Genomic DNA, 8046 nt, shown 5'->3' on the forward strand with positions numbered 1-8046 from the left:
CTCCCGCCAATTGATTTTCTTGTGCCACCACATCCCCAAATCCAGCAGCTACCATGGTTGCCACCTCCTCCCCAACCCCAACCTCCATGGATATTGAGTTGTGATTCAATTAAATTGATTTTCTTATAGCTCTTAAGAGCTATAAGAGCAGAAAGGGACAAAATCAAGTTGTTATGCAGAGAATAAAAATAGAGGGAGAAGGAAGAACACGAAATTGAGTTGGTGCATTTAGAGTGACGGCAGGTGTCGTTATTTATAGGCTTAAAATGGTTGTCGGTGAAAGACTCGTGGCAGGAAAAAATAATGCTTTAACAGCTATCATATCAAACTGCAGAATTTGTAAAAAAAAAAAAAGTCTAATTTACTAATAACAAGTTCAAAGTTTGATTTCAGCAAAATATGGCTTAGTCAAGGTAAGGTAAATTTTAAAAAACAAATGTTTCAGTGAAGGTGCACAAACCCAAGCTCGAACCAAGCCCTCATGCATATTCGCGCGTAATGGGGCGAATCCACTTTTATAAAGCCTGGACCCAATTTCGTGAGCGTACAAGCCCACAATCTTTACTAGCTTTTTACAAACTCATAAACCAGCTTCCTCGTATAAAGCTTTGTACCTAGAAAATATAGAATGCCAACCTTTTGAAATACAACATATCATTGGTTTTTCTTTCTGCAGATATCTGAAGTGCAAGGCTGAATTGCAGGATGCGATGGGTAACAATGTTAGGTCAAATTTGAATCGTAACGAGATATCACAGTGGGGAAAAACTATCGTCTTGATTTATGAGGCCATTAGATAAGCATAGTTTCGGGCTTTGAGCACCCAAGAAATGTTGTATAATGCTTCAAAATAATACTTTGAGGTTATACTTTGGGGATGGGGAGGACCACGAATTGCCAATGTGGTGAGAATAATAGCAAGTCAAATGCTTCAAAATAAAGAATTAGTGCTAATCATGCTGCAAATATTTAGTACCAAATGATTATTGTCTTAAAGAAGTAAACATATATTGAGTGGTGCGACAATATAAACTTCATATCGGTTGAATTTAGAGTATCATGGGCTTAAATACAATAAACATCATTTCACCTGTTTTCCCACGATTTTAATATGGATATATTCGTCCTCAAAACTCAACTAGATTATTCTTCAATGTTCTATGAAACAAAATTTTGAGAATTCTTGGAAATTTACGAGATTAAATATTACTTTCAACTATGTAGTTCAAGAGCCTATTAAGTCTCTTGACCAGAATTCTCGATAAAACAAGCCAGTTTCCTTAGTCCATTTTGAACTAATTGTCATCATTTAGTTACAAGAAAGAAATTTTGTATTTTACATTGTGAATTTATATAAAAAATTATATATATAATTAATTAATTTTTGAATCGCGTTGATTTAATCGATAATTTATACAACTTCTATAATTACTTTAGCAATAATAAAAAGAGCATGCCAAGTGCCAGCAGAGAAGTCACCCTACAAGGAAATAACACTTCCCTTTTGCAACTAAAATATGTTTGGTATTTTCTTTTTCTTTGAGTTCAGAACTTTAACTAAAAACAGGAATAAACCTAATCAAGCAAGATTATGTCTGTTCCTTTATACGAGGAAGAAAAGGTCTACTGAAATGGAAAAAAAGAAGCCCAAAGACAAAAAAGAAAAAAAAAACAAATCAACATTCAGCTGAAAACTATGAAACCAAAAGCAGAAAATCCATTCCTCCAATGCATCAGAATAAATCCGAAATGGGAAATTTCACTTCGGATGGTCCCAAGCTGTCGAGGAATTGATGGACCCCTTGCGTTTGAATTCACTGAAAAATGAATAAATAAATGGTGAATTGACTGATCCCTTTATTAGTGGGAACTTGCAGCATCACCCACTAACAATATACTAAGTTGTGTTTGGCGGAGCAATGATGGTTTATTGACTCAACAAAACGTTTATCTTCCTTTGGCGTCATCATTACCATGTATATTTGACATTTTCCATTCCATCATGATCGTTAGAGCCATTGGACTTTGAAGTTTATATGGAAGCTAGATTTTATATATACATTTGGTCTTTGACATTCTTGTAAATGAAGACTGATTCTCATTGCTTAAAAGTGCTTAAATATTCTGAAAAGTTGTTTGACAAAATTCAGCAAGTGATATGTAATTTCTTTAAAATGAAATTAATTTCATGAAATTATAATTATAGATAGTAATAAATTATCAAGAATCTAATACGGTATAACCATGAAGGGTGATGCTACACAGAATGAGCCTGTTAGGTCGACTGGAAACACTATGACAAGGAAGATAAGGATATTTATTTATATATGTCTCACATTCGGACCATTTAGAATTCAAAATTTTTGAAATTGTTAACCTTTTTTCATTAATGAAAACAACATATATATATATATATATATATATATATATGAATCGAATTCAAAATGTTTTAAATTGTTAACCCTTTTTTTAGCAATGAAAACAACATATATATATATATATATATATATCAAATTAAGGGTTGTTGGTTCCCCCATGCAATGTTTTCCAAATATAAGATGCATATATATGGTGTAGGAGCTCATTGCTAAGTATTGATTAAGGGTAATCAACCCTTATCAAATTATTGCATAAAGTTAACTTTTGTATCCAACTTTTGGTCTCTTTTTACAAATACAAAATATAAATAAAAGACCCACCCAAAGTACCAAAACAGGTAGCAAAAGCAGATATAGTTATTGTACATATCCAAGATGTTGCTATCCTTGCCTCTTTCCTCACACTTTGGCTGAATTTGTGTATTTCATCATTTCCTCTTTAGATATTTTAAGGGTTTCCATTATGTTTATTGACATTCGATTGCTCCAGCAGCCAGAAAAGCGAGCAACTTGCAACTTTCTCACATGATTGTTTATGAGTTTTGGCCAAAGGAAAGAAAACCAAGACTGGATGTTAATGGCCATTTTTTGTTTTTATTTTATAACATCAATTATCTAAGATCATAGGAGCAACTTGCTCTCCTTTATGACTCATTGTGATAAGGGATTGGATTTGTTGTCGTTATTTTAATTATATAGGAAATAATTTTCTTCTATGTAATCGTTTTTCCTTGTTAAATATGATTGTGATGTTCGATTTTGAGTTTAAATTATAAAAAGAGAGATATCTTTTATACATATATATATATATATGTATATAAAAGAATGTCAAGATTGAAACGAAGAACTTTACTTGAATTTCACTCCATTGTAACTACTTGAGTTAAGCTCAAGTGACAAGAGATGACTCTTTTTCCATCTCATAAAACCTGTTCTCAGTTCTCCCTTTGTAAAGATTCAACCACAAAACCTCTAAAAAAATTTTAAATTCTAAATTTTTTAATGTCCTTAAAAGATGTCATGCTAGTTGATTATGGATTTTTCTTTTCTTTTCTTTTTTTTTTCTTCGCTAGTTGATTATGAATATAAAGAGAATTCCAATTTAAGTTTCTAATTCTACCACTAGATAGATGTCTCTTCAAGAAAAATTGCAAATATATAGTTCACAAAAAATATATATTCAAAATATTGTAATCTACACCTTTCTTGATCTTGTCTTGCAAGCTTTCATAATTTTGTCATTGGGTTACTAGTTAGATTTGTACACTGTAATCTTCAGATACTACTTACTTCCATTCATTTAAAGCTTTACCATGCATATAACCAAAAAAAAAAAATCTAAAAACCATTACCTCTTTGTACAATAATGATTATTTTTATTGGTACGTTCCTTCCTATTTTCATCATAAAAGTGAATATTTAAAAGCTTACCATGGTTGGCTCAGATTTGATAATCTATGTTGGCATGTTTTAATCATACTATGTAAATATTAGGTATTAACAGTTATATGAGTAAACACGAACGCAGTGTAATTAATTAAACATGTGAGGATTTTAAACATGAATGTTAACTTTAAAATTGCGTCTAGTTTTGAAATTACAAAATTCAATTATCTAAATATGCTTTGAAACTAAGTGAGAAATGATCTTGAACTTACATAACAATCTTACATAAGTTTTGAACTTGTTTGTGAAAAGAAGAACCTTTTGAACACTATAAATCTCAAATTCCAACTATTAGAATTGACTTCTGAAAGTGAAGAGATTTGTAAAATAGAAAGAAATATTTCTTCTATGGAATAGAAAGAATCAACTTCTTTGAATAGGAAACAACAATTTTTGGAAATACAGAAGCAACTGGAGTCACGACCCAACCCGAGGATTTGTGACCGGTGTAGGAGTCAAGCAGGCAAGCTCACTAGACCCAAGCAAACCTTAGAGTCTAAAATCATACAACATAAATGCCAAGGGATTTGATAGTCAAACATTCATAATAACATTCAAATAGGATACATTATCCCTAGCTCACAACCCATACAAATATTCATAAGGCCATATATTGTCCACCCAAGGTCAGTTCGTACATAACAACTTTAACACAAGCCTTTATGGCACAACATGCCTACATACATAACAAATTAAGTACAAAGCAGAAGCTTGTGATTGACGCAGGGGAGTGACACAGCGAGTGGAGACCTATCGGATGCCAAAATCGGTCTATTGTTGGACGATCTTTACCACACAGCTTTATGGCTTATTTATTTGCACATGGTATATAAATGAGTAAGTACTCAAATACCCAGCAAGGGGTGTAGATAAACAAATTCATATATATATTAAACAAATATATAAAATATATGCACTAATAGTGCATCTAGATGTTCTAGCAAACATATCCAAATATAGAGCACATCATTATCCCTAAAATCTCCAATGTGAGTGCATATCACTATCCTCAATGTCTCCAAAGATTATCACACTCATCATTAGACTTACTCTCGTAGCCAGTCAAAGTTATTCAAATCATTCTGCACGGCACACTCTAGTCACCAGAGTATCACATCATATTCATATCATATTATTTAAGCCTCTCCATGGCTATTTCACTTCGTATGCAAATCAAATCAACATGTGGTCCTCCCTTGGACATAGTTAAATCATGCTCGGTGGCCAACCAGTAGAGAATCAAATCACATGCATGCCAAGGCAACAGGCAGAGAACAAATCATGCACACTGCAGAAGCAGCTGATGAAAAAATCAAAGTCATGGACCAGAGTAATCTCATAACGGTCGGCATCACTTAGACCATTCTCAAACAAATGGCATCAAAGCGAGACAAGCAAGAATCACAAGCAAGACAAATACCATTATCCTTGCTTACCCCCATCCCTACAAGCACACGAAGGTCACAAAGGGATGAAACTCCACTCAACCACATGCCAGATCAACATCTGAAAATTCATTTCTTGAACAGAACACAAATCCACAAATAAGGCCATTGTTCCTTCATCATTCACATTTCCTCATCAAACCACAAATCACACTCATTGAGCTTCAATCATCTTTAAGCTTAGTTAGGGTTTTAAGTGCCTTTATGTTTCATTCACCTAGGGTGATCTACTCTTAGGGGTTCACCATAGCCTTTAGACCTACTAGTCTAAGTGCACAAAACATAGGCCACCCATGTGGCTGGCATCACAGCATCCAAACACTCAATCCATTTTTTGGTTATCTAGCGTAGGCACTTACATCTAGGCAACCATATATATATATATATATATATATATATATACACACACATATATACATACGCACATTTTATTCTAACATCATGGCAACGCCTTTACCAAGGTGTCATGTATCACATGCATTTTTAATTAAACCTACTCAAAGTGACAAATTGATGGCACCCCCAGCTAAGCTTTGATCCTCAGCCTCCAATAGTCGTTCAGCTTATCAACGAGTTGATTTAACTTTGTTTCCCTCTTTAAACACATAACAACATTAGAGTGTTAATTATTTCTGACTTTCGAAAACTGCAAGCTTTTCAAAAATAACCAACTTCAATGTATAAGCTCAATCCTTCAACAAATGAGCTAAATCCTTACCATGGGCACTAGGTTGCCCAATTCCTAGTTCTAAATCCCCAGCAAACTCAAGGTAGAAAATCTCACCAAAGTTGGACTAAATCGATTCTAAGTTATAAAACAATTAAACTGAAAATCAATTGGTAAAAATACTCAATCTTACCTATAGAAGCATTTCCCAAGCTCCAATCCACTCCTAGTGGATCTAAAAAATTAGTTTGGGAGGTTGGGATTTCAAGCTCTAAAGAGAGAAAGAGAGTTTTGGGTGAAAATAACTCAAATGGCCCCCAAAAACCCCTTTTTATTCTTACATTTCTAGACTGCACTATCAATAAATGCCATTAAATTACATTACCATTGACATTCATCTATTGATAGATTCCTCGAATATATCGATAGATTGTGCCCTAGCCTTCTTTCTATTCTTCCCCATTTGGCCATCTATTTATAGTTTCCAAGCCTCTTTATTTTGAAAAGTTCTCTGTGGTCATCTATCGATAGATAAGGCAATCTATCGATAGATGTTCATCCATCTTGTTTTCCCAAGTCTTCTATCTTTGTGTCTATCGATAAATGTAGAACATCTATCGATAGATCATGCCTAGAATGCACATTTTCCACACCTTCGAGCCTCTAATTCCATTCTTAAGGCTCTAATTCATTTCCCTTCAACCAAAACAATTCAAATTATTCATCAAACTCAAATTCATACATACATATACTCAATTATCACATCGACTACAAATCAAAACTCCAAATAATAGGATCTTTCTCATATTTTCTAAAAAATTTGCCTAAGTCTATATATACAACTTTAAACACTTGACTTACATAACATGTCATTAAAGTCCTCAAAGTACCATATGTTTCATAATTCATTCTCAATTAACTTAATTTAAATCAAAAAGTGGGGGTGTTTCAACTAAAAGAATGAGAATTGACATAAGAAGAAACAAAAGTCGATTCTTGAGAAAGCAGAAGCAATATGAAGAGTCACTAAAAAGCAAGAATAGACTTCTTAAGCACTAAATGATCGATTCTTAAAGCTATAAAGAGCAAAAATCAAAAACTTGGAGAAAAAGAAAAGATAAAGAATAAGACAAGAATGGAAAGGGCAAAACGAAATTTGAATTTTGATTTTGGCAACTAAAATGAAAGAAAAATTGATATCTGGAAAGGTAAAGACCAATTTTCAGAAAATTAGAAAGCTATTGCCTTTAAAGCAAGATAAGTCTCAAGAATGAAATGATCGATTCTCATAAAACAAAAAGCTTCAGACTTCAAGTGAGAAAAAAAGAATTGACTACTTAAAAATGAAAAGATCGATCTCAAGTAAAAGAAAGGCTCATGTTATGAAAGAATTGATGTCTCACATGTCCACTGATTGATTCTTGAAGTTCGATTATGATGATTCAAATGGTGTAAACGTTCAATAATAAGACAAAAGTTTACTCAAATGGGAAAAAAAGAAAAGGCATTACAAATACCTTATGAAAACGTTATTCAAAAAAGGAGAACAAGAAAAAGAGAGCCAACAATTCATTTTCAAGAGCAGAAGGAAGATAATAGTTACACCTCCATTATAACAGGTAGTGTAAGTGTCACATCTCATTTTATGGTGAAACATGACCAGCGCATGAACCCTGACAAGTATAGCCCGCTAAGCCCAAGCAAGCCTCTTTCACATACATCATTAAACATTCATCAATGCGAAAGCATACATAAACATCTATAGGCATACAATATCAACTAATGCATACCATCATATGCAACATTACATATATATGGAACTTCTCAACATATTAGTGTAAGTGCAATGTCTCATATTTCATTAGAGTGCCACCTTCTCAGTGCACCACAATATTGACATGTCCTAACACTTTCAGGTGTCCATATAGGCCATTAAGCAACTTTGCACATTTAACATAACATTCACAATGTAATATGCCTAAACATTTGGCAACATTATTGTAACATACTCATAATCCATAAAACATGCTCTTAATTTGTAAATATAAACAGAACATAATTGACTCGTCAGGGAAACATGACCCTACTCGTTAGGCATCAAGAGGCTACT

Source organism: Theobroma umbraticum, unplaced genomic scaffold (genome assembly GCF_002168275.2).
Source record: "Theobroma umbraticum cultivar Fairchild unplaced genomic scaffold, ASM216827v3 scaffold_12.1, whole genome shotgun sequence".
Classification (NCBI taxonomy): domain Eukaryota; kingdom Viridiplantae; phylum Streptophyta; class Magnoliopsida; order Malvales; family Malvaceae; genus Theobroma; species Theobroma umbraticum.